Source organism: Magnolia sinica, chromosome 6 (assembly GCF_029962835.1).
Source record: "Magnolia sinica isolate HGM2019 chromosome 6, MsV1, whole genome shotgun sequence".
Lineage (NCBI taxonomy): Eukaryota > Viridiplantae > Streptophyta > Magnoliopsida > Magnoliales > Magnoliaceae > Magnolia > Magnolia sinica.
The window spans coordinates 26,022,546-26,035,724 of NC_080578.1; positions in this window are offsets into that span (position 1 = coordinate 26,022,546).

A 13,179-nucleotide genomic window follows, 5' to 3' on the forward strand; every position below is an offset into this window, starting at 1 on the left:
TTAGGGTTTCTTTTGTTTCAGTGAGAATGGGCACTTGAACTTAATCTATGTTTTTCTAAGGAGACTCAAGTTTTCATTTTATAAGATGTGGAATTTACATTCTGATATCTTTTTTTTCAAAAAACTAGCTTGTTAATCAATATAATTATCATTCCACTACCTTGCATTTCTTTAAATATGGTGGGGTGGGTGTTGAAGCAAATGGGTTGGCTAATTGGGTGATTGTGATGTTTATGTAAAATTGACCCGTTCACCAGGTGTGTCACTTCATGTTAGGCAAAAGGTTTACAAATCATTCAAGTGGACCATATGAATGAAAACAGTGTACATGGCGAAGATTTTCCTCCAAACTATTTTCCTAAGTATGGACCACCTGAATTAGAGATGGCTCGAATTTTAGGCCCTGTGCATAAATTTTGGTGTGGCATTTATTGGAGTAGATTTCATTTGATCATCATGGTGGACCCTGTAAAACACAAGGGCGCCTATCTGTCTCCCACCTATTTTCTTTGGGGTGACCCACCTGAATCACAATTCAACCTGAATTGTTTACTCTTGTCCTAATCTAGAATTACCATCTATCTAATGTTCAAGTGGATTTTGCATATAAATTATAGTGGATCCCAAAGAAGGAAAAAAAAAAAATCAAGTTCGGCATCTTGTGTCTCGTACAGAGATTATTTAGAAATAAAATAAATTTATAAATTATACGGGACTGTCCTCTTAATTTTGACGACATACCATGATGTTTATGGAAGATCTATTCTAACCATTATATATATAGTCCTATATGTTAGGCTTAACAAAAAATTAGGCTGACCTATGACTATGGTGGGCCATACCATAGGAAACTGTTGGGAGAAAGACAACCACCCTTTATAAGGTCCACCGTAATAATTATATGAAATCCACTCCAACCATTATTCGATTCCATACAAAAAATTAATTTTGTGACTCAAATATCATACCCATGTGTGATTGATAACAGCCAAATTAAAGGAAATAATTTAGAGGCCGGGCAAGCGTTGCTAAGTGCACTTGTTTCCAATTATGTGGGCCACCCGTATCACAGATGGAGCTACTTTCCGGGCCCTTGCCCTAACATGGGGTGATGCACTTGGTAGTTAAGGTGTAGTTTACATAAACATCACCGTGGGGCCCACTTGAGCCACCCACCCATTTCCTTCCACCTCAGGATAAAAGATAATGGAATGATAATTATATCCATTAATGAGGTAGCTTTTTCAAAACCTTGTTCAAGAAGGCACCAAATGTAAATTCTATACCTATTAAGTATTTGTGTGTGTGTGTGTGTGTGTGTGTAATTTTGTTTTCCTTGCCAAGATGTGATAACAAGACTCAGTTGAATTTCTCCAAGTCAAGCTATGTATTGCCGTGTCTCAACTCGGTCCTGGCCAGACTGAGTTACTATACCAGTTACTGAGTTTCAAGTTGACCAGATGAGTTAGGGCAAAAGGGTCTTTAGGTAATTTAGGATGAAATGTATCGTAGTCCTCTCTCTATACATGTATAATAAATAAAGTGAGTCTAACATCAGCTTCTCCATTTCTTTTTTTCGTTCCATGCCTCTTCCATATATATATTAGAAATTTCTCGAGTAATTTTTCAACTTTGTTCCTTTCCTACTCAGGAAGTTATCCAAAAAAAAAAACTGACTAAGGATATAATGCATATAAGAGGAATGGGAGCATAATAGATCCATCATCCTTTAGTCAAATTGGCATATTTTTCTATCAGTCCAGTCCATTCATTTATTGGGCCTTAGCATGTCAAGCAATGTAAAAAAGAAAATTTTCACCTATGAGACATTCCTGTTTATCTAACCTGTGGCTATTAAATCAGTGGTAGAAAATGAAAATAATTAAGTGGTAGGAGAACATTGATGGATAGGATTGTCTAATAAGTTAGATTTTTGAAAAATAAGTTATCCTTGTTAGTAGATGGATGGCAGATTAATAACTCAAATTGGCATGAGCACTGAGTGTGAAACGGTTCTATTAGTTTTTTAATTAAAATAAACCTACTTTTTATGATTCCTTCACCAAACCACCCACTTGCTTGCGCTGCCCTTAGCAGTCGGCCCTTCCTGGAGTGGAGACAAAATAAAGTAGGCAGATGTTTTGGAAGTTTTGTTGATTTCTCAAAATTGCTAAATGGCTGTATGATGTAATGAAAACGAAATTTTCCGGAAAACCCGCATGAATTAAGGAATTTTGCTCGTAATGTCCTCATCAAACCTTTTAAAGGGAACGTGGAATGATCTATCATGAATTTGAACTATCTATTCATTCAAGCAGTGAGGATAAATTGTGGTGTAAAATCACATTAATTGGATTATCCTGTCCATCCAATTAATAGAATGGAATTTGGACATTCGAGATTGAGTGGATAAATAAAATAAGTCCAATCATCACCTTGGACCTTCTATCCGATGTTGTGTTTAAAATAAATTTCAAATAAATTTGATGTTTTAAAATTTCTCTTCTAACAATTAAAAAAAAAAGTTGTTTTTGTCTTTAATGACTTTCTTGCCCCACATTATAAATGAGCAAGGAAAACTTCATGACTTTAAGAGGGGACTTTTGTACGGGGCCTTGAGTTGAGCCCCTTTCAAAGGGCATGGGAATTTGGTTACAGAGAAGGCTATACCACTAACCTTAACCTATGCTTTTGACCACACACATATACATGCCGAGATATGATTGTGTGACGTGTGTGCGCATGTGTGCTGAGCTAAATCTGAGTCTGAGTTCGGGTCTATGTGCAGATTGAGAATACACTCACCTTAATGATTTTTGTGCACCAGTTGGGTTTAAACACAACGGATCTAACCAATTGAAATGATACTTTAAGCACCTAATCGTAGTCTTTAAATAGACATAATTTCAATCGGTTTTTATTCACAACAAAATGATTTTTCTCTATTCTTCAAATAAGTCTCTAAGTTCTTTACAAACTGAGTTCTCCGCCGAGTCAACTTATTTCGGTTTAAGTTCTACACACCGGTGTTGGTGCATAAAAGATGTACGAAGTTTTCATCATGCATTGATGATTGCATGATGAAAACTACAAATGATAAAGAAAGGATTTTGAAAGAGGAGAAGATATCAGAGACATAGAAAAAAAAAGAAAAAAGAATAGAAAGGAAAGGAAACTATGGAAGAAAGGAATGAAGGAAAAAGAAAGAAGGGATCCATGGTGTTGTGCCGACCTGCACAAACCCTCACTAATTGTATGGGTTCGCACAAACCCTCATTAATTGCACGGGTCTGCACAAACCCTCATTAATTGCGCGCACCCGCACAATGCCGGTATGACTAGGATGAATGGGATGGTCGGGATCTAATGAAAGGTGGGCCCCACAACACAAAGATCAAGGGTTCGCATGTGTGGAGGCCTATAAATACCCCACTCTCCTTCTTATTTGGAGACATCGAAGATTCTGAAGAAGATCAGAGTTCCAAAGAAGAAGAAGGCTTCGAAGGTATCAAGAAGGGAAGAGAGGAAGCTTTGTGTGGGACCGCACAACACCATAGCTTTGCGCGCACCCGTACCACCACATAGTTTTGCGCGGACTTGCACAATACCATAGATTTGCGCGAACCCACACAACACCATGCTAATGTGCAGTAATAAATATGTAAAAGGGTCGAAATTCTGTCGAGATGATTGGATGGAATCGGATCTTTCTTCCATGTAGGAATATGAGCTCAAGAAGGAGATACGAGATGATCATATTCCTCTTAATGAGATAAACAAATTACAAGATGAAATGCTACCGAATTTGAGATTTAATATCGAGATTTAATATTCAAACTCTTTCAATTCTTGTATTTTGAATAGTCTATCTTAGAATTAATTAAGGGAAATCAAAGGATGTAAACGAACTCAGAATGAATAAATACAATAATTGTTCTCTCCCTATTTTCTCTCCGTTATAATTAAATAAGATAATCTTCCAAACTAAATGCATTTGTTTCTTGTCGAAACAAAATGGCAACTCTGCTGGGGATTTTGTCTTATTTAAAATTAACATAGAGAAAATTTTGAGAACTTTATCGAAGTAAGGCGCCGAAATGGCAACCCTCAACAGGAACATCCTCCCCTTCATTTCTAAAACAAAATGTAATTTTATTTAATTAAAAGTAACTGATACTGTGTTTTGAATAACAGCTATCCCATCCTTATACAATAGCAATGGCATTTCTCCCAACTAACGTGATTGTATACTTCACATCCAATGGATTCGCGGTGGATTACATCAAAAATACACAATCACTACTACCGAAAGTATTAGAGAAAGCAAAATCCGCTATGATCAGGAGTAGGCAATGTCATATAATTTTTGGAATGATCTCTATTTCACCAGCACGCAATAAGACGATGGAGAATGGATGATAGTAATATCCAAAAGATGAAAAGTTAGGTCTACCTCCACAAGAAGCATCATCCCGCCAAGTATAGGATCGATTATGCGAAGTGTCATAAGACGCAGTCCTGCCTCGGTCACACAACCATCTCATTTGAGAAAAACAGAATGGCCCGTCACTCCAAAAGGTCTTCCAGTACCGCCAACTATAACCGTAAAGACATCTTCCAAAGAATCATTATGAATTTACAAGAATAAAAGGAAAATCATCGCGACTAGCGAATATTCGCTCACAACACCTCTTACAATAGATTTCATGCAAACTCATGCATTAAGAATACCACAATCTGAATCAGCTAGTCCTTTGAAGTGACAGTACGTTGGTTTCGAATCAAACAATAGTTCATCTTCTTCAACAGCATTAGCAATCTAGCACTCACTTCCTCCTTTAATATCAAGACGATCAAAGAATTAAAAAATATAAGTTTTATCGGCAAACATCAATCAGTCTAACCAACCTTCACCAGATAAGCACGTAGCTAAAGGCGTCCCTAATTTTCCAACAGTGACTATTGTGAACAATATTGAACCACAAGAACAAAGGCCACAACCGCAAGCGGTTAGATTTCAAGAACCGACCACTCAGAATATAATGCAGGAAGAAATCCGACAGATGATCATCGAAACCATTCATCTAAAGAAGAAGCGAAGTCAGAATAAAAATTTTCGATACCAGATACCATATCCTCGTGAAATAGAAGAAATGTCATTTCCAGTTGATTTCAAACCCCCAGACTTTCAGAAATTTAATGGGAACGGATTACCAGAAAAGCATAAGAGGCATTTCATAACAAAGATGAAAATTTTCTTTAGAATTCCTCAATATTGTCTGCGATTATTCGGATCTTCTCTGACAGGAAGAGCCTTCATATGGTATTCAGGTTTAATCCCAGGATCTATTCATACTTGGAAACAAATGCAGGATGCTTTTATGTCGAACTTTTTATCTTCTGACCGAGAAGTTAGTTTGACCAAATTAGCCTCTATTCGCCAAGAGGAAAACAAAACAGTTGAAGAATTCATCAGTTGATGGAAGGACTTGGGGGCATCATGTCGATATCTTCTGGGAGAATCAGAACAAGTCAAGCTATGTTTAGTAGGCATAAGACCAGGAGTGGCATATAACCTGATTAGTTTAGACATACAAACCTTTCGTGATCTTCCTACAAAGGCTTACGTTCTTAAAAAGATGTCTACTTGTTACATAAAGTCATCATCTCATACATCGGCCAACATCATTAGGAAAAAAGAAAATAGAGAAGATTCTCAGAATGATGAAAGAAACAGTGATGAAGAAGATAGAAACGAGCATGCGGTTACGATAACATATAGAAGGTCTAGACAATATAAAGAACATATGAAGTATGCCTTTTTAAGAAAAGACATGCTTCCTATGATGAATCAATTATTAGCTAAGAAGAGTATCGAATTACCTCAGCTAAAATACCTCGAAAAGATTGAAAGAACATGAGGAAATGATTATTGTCATTATCATCGTACATTTGGACATCATACAGAAAATTATAATGCCCTCAGGAAAAAGCTACAGAAAATGGTCGATAAGAGATAAATTGTGATGGAAGAATATGACAGAAAGAGAAAAATGATGAGTCTAAAATATTAATAATCTTTCGAGAAATGAAACAGGATTTTAGTGTTAGTATGGTTCATCATTCTTATGCACAAGAAGAAAAGAAAAAGATATATGTAACAACACAATAAGATAACTAATCTTAGTATAGAGTGATCTTCAATCATATATCTTCATGGTTTTTCATCTCTCAGCAAAGCAAAGACGAAGAATGATTAGCAAATAGAAGAGTCAAAAAAATACAATTTCTAAGATCCATTTATAAACTTTTTTAAATAGCGAGACAAAGTTCTCAATCACCTAATCTCAAGTAAAGAAATTGTCGATATCAATTTTTTCAGGTCAAAATCGAGGCAAGAATCATTACCACAATTGAATTATTATATACTAAAGCTCAAGCCCAGGATTATTATTGCAATCAGATTATTACTACGGCCGATAAAAGTGGCTCCAAAATTATATATATTCTGAAAATGAGGCCATTGCATGATCATTTTTGGTCATTTATCTGCAAGATTTATGAAGCGGCAATTATATCTAGATTATCGACAATTATCAGGCTTATAATATTAATCAAGATATAAAAAGATTTAATATTAAAAAAATGCGATATACTGCAGTTTATCGGACTATGGATCAGAATAAATAAGGCATCAGAATGCTTGCAGATATTCATTCAATCAAAATTATCATTCTCAAAAGATAAAGAAGTTTTGATTGTAAACATTCTCAGAAAAAATCTTATCCAATCAAAAGAGGGCAGATCAGACAATAATTATACAATAGGTGCAATAAGCATATTATCGGTTAAAGCTCTATCAAAATCACAAATCCATATACTACCTTCAGCAAGCAATGATCATTGGCAATAAGGTAATAGTCGACTTATATCATTCTTATGACAAAATATTATCGGGCAACCGACAGAATCATTGATATACATTATAAGGCATCGCCGATTATTGAGATGGTCATTACTGATATTGCCAATGATTGTTGACTATGAAATATTCGAAAGCTCCATATAAAGCTTCAAAATATTCGATCGTTGATAAAAGCAAAATCGTGATTAAAGAAATATTAAGATAATATACTATTGCCGGACAAAGTCACGAGAGCAAAGCCATCTTGATATTATCGCCAAGATGATATATTTCTCCATTATCATTATCATTTATATATGGCAGCAGTGAGCGCTCGAGCAGGTCTATATATAAAGCTTCAACGACTTAAAGAGCCCGAAATCGGCAGTAAACTATAATTACTCTTTGAGCCCAGTCTGAAATTGGCAGTAAACTATAATTGCTCTTTGAGCGTAAGCTGAAATCGACAATAAACTATAATTGCTCTTTGAGCCCAGTCTGAAATTGGCGGTAAACTATAATTTCTCTTTGAACCTATTCAAAATCATGACAAGTCAAAGTTAAGTCTAATAAAGGTCAAGTCTAGTCAAGTCAAGTCATATCCAGTCAAAGTATGTGCAGTCAAACGTATACTGGCTCCACTACTCAAGAGCTTAAACTATATGTAACATCAAAATATTGCAAATATATATATATGATCATCTATTTTTAAGATATGCTCGAATATGCAATTGTCTAATGAAAATCTCAAACACTGATTAAACAACATACAAAAATGCGTTTCTCTTGAATCCGATTCAAATTATAGCAATAGCAAGTCTGTTCAAAATGCTTGCTACTTTTTATTTACAAGTTAAATTCTTCAAGATTGACTACGAGTCTTCAATTATAATATGTTTATCCTTCCAAAGAGAATAACAATGCCTTCTTGTCTCTTGCTCTCCTGACAATGAAGGAAGGTTATCTCGTAAAATCTGCAGAGGTAGAGGAGGATGAAAGTATGAAAAATTATCATTCTCTTCTAGACAAATTAAAAATTTAGATGTATTCTTTGAATTCTTCAAAGGAGCACCAAATAATATCCATCCTTCAAGGGGATCAGTAGGCTTCATTTCATAAATATTATCTTCTAAAGAAATCTTTATGCAAAACTGGCCTAGAGAGGGGGCATGATATATTTATTTAAAGTAATCCATGAATTGGTCTTTCTGATAATTTCTTATGCACAACGGAGGAATCAATATGATACAATCAACTAGGCAATAATCATGCAATATGTAATATTGATGACCCTACCAAAGCATCCAACTATAAGAAGCATGAATTAGATAATTATAGCCGGGAATTGTGAAGCGTGATCCAGTATAAACATTTAAAAGTTGCTTCCATATCAAGGCCCAGTTATATGATCCGATCCCATAACTTCTCATTGTTCTAGTAATGATACCACAAGTCTCCGAGTACTGGACCTAATGGAGACAAGAAATGAATGTTCGCCAAAAGAGATAGAACCATCATCAGTCACTTCTATAACATCCAGAAAGCTAGTAAATGAAAATTAAAAAAAGTGTTCTCTATTTTTTCTAGTGACCCAACCATTCAATTTATCAATCATTTTTCTCAATCGATAATGTTGGAGTAGAAGCCGATGAGGATTTGAATAGGCTCTTTTAGAATCAGAAAAGGTCCAAGAAAAATACACTCCTATCCAGCTTATAAAGAAATGATGAGGAGCACAAACTGTAAAAGACTTAGCAGTTGAACCTTAAGAGCTGGAAATGATATCTCCGAAAGCACAATATAATGAGTAAAGAATGCAATAAATGCAATGCAAAGCACGCTGACAAATACAAAGATGGAATGACCAAATCATTATTATATTACAAATATTACAATCATTCTAAAAGCTTTCACTATATTTCAAAATTATCAATACTTCATGAAACTAAATTGAAAAATTATGATATCTCGAGATACTAATTCAATTAATCACCATTTGAAATCCTATATTATCCAGACTATAAATAAAGGAGTTGATCAAAGAGATTATTGAAGCACGAGTAGCATTAAAGAATAATTCCCTAGCCATGGAGTTCAAAGAAAGAGTCGTCGGAGTTGATCAAAAAGATTGTTGCAGTAGGAGCAGCATTAAAAGACAGTTCTCTAACCAAGTTACTCAAAGATGAAGTCAACACAGCCGTTACAACGGCAAGTTTTGATGAAAAGAAAATAATTGCAAAACAAGGAGAGTCAGAATTGTGGTGGATGCAATTGCGGTCCTATTCATAGAAAGACTTTCTATCTGATTAACCGCTATGAAAATAAAGTGCTTTCATTGCCGCCATTATTCTCTCTATCAAGTCATTCACTCGGTACTTTTGACTGGAGGCATTCAATCATCTGTTTGAGTGCAGGCATTCAGTCTTCCATTCGACTGCGGACATTCAGTCTTCTATTCGCGTCATTCTGTCTTTCGTCTAGACCTAACCACCCAGTCATCCTTCGACTGTAAATCATTTCAGCTTGATTTCTTCGATTGTGATTCATTTGATAGCAATTTGTTTGAGCACAATCCTCCATCTTAGCACGTTTCATCAGGCTCCTGTTCGAACTCGATTGTTGAAGTTCTCCATTCAAGCGATCCTTCTCCGATATATAAACAGCTCTACATTCATGAAGAGTCCTTTGTTGGGAAAGGATTTTTGTGCAGAAGAAGATCAATCCTCCATTTGATTTCGTAAATTAATCAAAGAAGGATCGAGAAGGCATCTATTGGTGCACAAAAAATGTATAAAGTTTCCATCATGCATTGGTAAAAACTACAAATAATAAAGAAAGGATTTTAAGAGATGAGTAGATATCAGAGACAAGAAAAAAGAAAAAAGAATATAAAATAAAGGAAACTATGGAAGAAAGGAATGAAGAAAAAAGAAAGAAGGGATCCATGGTGTTGTGCCGACCCGCACAAGCCCTCACTGATTGCGTGAGTCAGCACAAATCCTAATTGGTCCTCACAAACCCTCATTGATTGTGTGCACCCGCATAATGTCGGTATGACCAGGATAAATGAGATGGCTGGGATTTGATGAAAGGTGGGCCCCACGGCACAAAGATTGAGGATTTGCACATGCAGGACCTATAAATACCCCACTCCCCCTCTCATTTGGGGATGTCAAAGATTCTAAAAATAATCAGAGCTCCAGAGAAGAAGAAGGCTTTGAAGGTATCAAGAAGGGAAGAGAGGAAGAAGAAAGAGGAAGCTTTGTGCGGGACCACACAACACCATAGCTTTGCGCGGACCCGCACAACACCATGCTAGTGTGCAGTAATAAATATGTAAAGGGGTCGAAATTCTATCGAAATGATTGGATGGAATCGGATCTTTCTTCCATATAGGAATATGAGCTCAAGAAGGAGATATAGAATAATCATATTCCTCGTAATGAGATGAACAAATTACAGGCCAAAATGCTGCCAGATTTGAAATTTGATATCCAGATTTGATATTCAAACTCTTTCAATTCTTGTATTTTGAATAATCTAGTTTAGAATCAAAGGAAATCAAAGAATATAAATGAACTCAAAATGAATAAATACGATGATTGTTTTCTTCCTATTTTCTCTCTGTTATAATTAAATAAGATAATCCTCCAAAGTAAATGTATTTGTTTCTTGACGAAACAACCGGTTGGTTCGAGTCTGTGTATGATGACTATTAGGACTGAGTCATAGTTATTGTATCCTAGCCAATTACCCGTGATTCCTGTTATACTTGGGACATGGTCCAATGACAGCAAATATGATTTCAAGCCAAGTGACTCAGTCATGTCCCAACTCAAATCAATAAATTTATTTTATTTCATTTCTTTTCCATGTTTATTTAATTTCTATTTATTATTTTTAGCATTATTTTACAATATCCAATAAACCCTACCTTGTGTTAGTTATGATTCGAAACTGGCATTTTGGTTTGATGATTTTGATCATGGAATCTATGACCCATAATAAATATTTAAAAAAAAAAAAAGATATTTGTAACAAATTGACCTCATTTAAGGGTTAAGGTGACGTAATTGGAGGACAGCAGACGGACGCTGTTCGTCCGTTCTTTTCTAGTGGGCCCCATCTATCGCATATTTCAAAAATCAGAGCCGCCCAAATGCTCCGTAGGGTGGCCAAAACCGTCACCTAGCTGTCCTTTTGGTCCCATGCACACACATACACGTAGATTGCATGTAAACGCAGGAATAGATGGTGGGAACAAAGATCGCATGGGCCACACCGAATCCAACATGAAGCCAGCCAATTCCTACTGGTTTTTCAACGTGAATCGAATGGTCGGAGTGGATTCTACACCCGGCATCAAGCAGTGGTCCGCCGACCATCACAGTGCCAAAACGCACAGGCTCTGTTCGCAACAGAGCCTGCGGTGAAATGTTGTGGGCCACCCTCTGAAGTGAGCAATCCGATCTGGATCGTCCAGTGGACTCTAAAGGGCCCTGTAACCACCACCTAGGTGGAGAAATTTCACACTGCAGTTTAAGATCAGTTTTGATTGTTTAAACATCGGATGAACGGTGGCGAGATAGATCAGGTGGGCTGCATCAAGAGACAGCCAAAACCATCCATTTTCGGTTCTTTTTTCGACATGCATTCAATAGACGGAGTGGATTTATCAAAACAAAAGCGATGTAGGCCCCACCATCATGACAGCGTAAGTGCGTTACCCACCCTATTTCGCGTCCGGGAAATTTGGAATTTTTGGATGGCTGTGGGCCACCATCCTTGATCGGATGAATGATCTGAGCCATTCATGTGGAGCCCAGGCCAGTCTTGACCCCAACCATGAAAGCAACGTTAGAGTTTGGGACGATCTTTGGCCCCAAAACTCAGTCCAAACGCAAGTCAGTTTGCGTTGTGCTTCTGCTGCGAAAGGTGTTGCGCACGCTGCCGTGCGTAAAGAGGACTGGCGCATTCTCCAGCCACGGGTGGGAGGACTGATAAAAGGAGATCCAGGAGGAGGAAAGGAGGAGGAAGATTCAAGGCTAGGACGATTGCAAGGGAGAGAGAGGGAGCGAAGATACAGGGTTTGTGTTTGAAAGTTTTAATTTTTATTTTTATTTGAAAGATCAAGCCCAATCATGTTGGGCTAAACCTCTTAGCTAGGGCTAAGAGGTGAAGCTTGTAGTCTGATGGGAGAGACTTTTCTTGTACCTATTATTTAGACTGACTAATGTTGATTTTTGTTCAAATTAAAAGGAATACTTTCAGTTATTTTTAATGGTTTGTTGTGACTGGAATTACAATATATCTGCGATAGTTTTGAGTATTTCTTCCTCCTTTTGATGTTTATGACGTCAGGAAGCCCTGTTGTTCACCATCGTCTCATGGGCATGGTCGGATGACGGTACCCTTCCTAACCTTCAGGCATTGTTGATTGGTTGGTAATTAGTTTAATTTTGTTGTTTGCCTTGTCTCCTGGGCATGGTTTGGTGATGGAATCCATTCTAATTCATATACCTTTCATCTCGTGAAAACTAGATCAAATAAGTTCAGTTTAATTTCCATGATTCTTGATGCAGGCATAAGATCTCCCTGATCTCTACAAGTGGATCCTCCGAATCCCTAGTCTCCTTCCTTTGAATTCCTTAAGTTATTAGATAATTATTCCACAATTATTCCTTAAATTCTATTTGGTTTAGATCACATCTTAGTTTAGTTCTAGTTCTACTTGGTTTCAGATAACGTACAGGTATCAGTCCCTTGGGATTCGACCTCGATCTTGCCGAGTTTATTACTACATCACAACCCTATACTTGGGGAGTGAACAGAATGACAGTTCTCTAACCAAGTTACTCAAAGATGAAGTCGCCACAGCCGTTACAACGGCAAGTTTTGATGAAAAGAAAATAATTGCAAAACAAGGGGAGTCAAAATTGTGGTGGATGCAATTGCGGTCCTATTCATAGAAGGACATTCTATCTGATTAACCGTAATGAAAATAAAGTGCTTTCATTGCCGCCATTATTCTCTCTATCAAGTCATTCACTCAGTACTTTTGACTGGAGGCATTCAATCATCTGTTCGAGTGCAGGCATTCAGTCTTCCATTCGACCGCAGACATTCAATCTTCTATTCGCGTCATTCTGTCTTTCGTCTAGGCCTAACCATCCAGTCATCCTTTGACTGTAAATCATTTCAGCTTGATTCCTTCGATTGTGATTCATTTGATAGCAATTTGTTTAAAATCAAGGGAAATCAAAAAATATAAATGA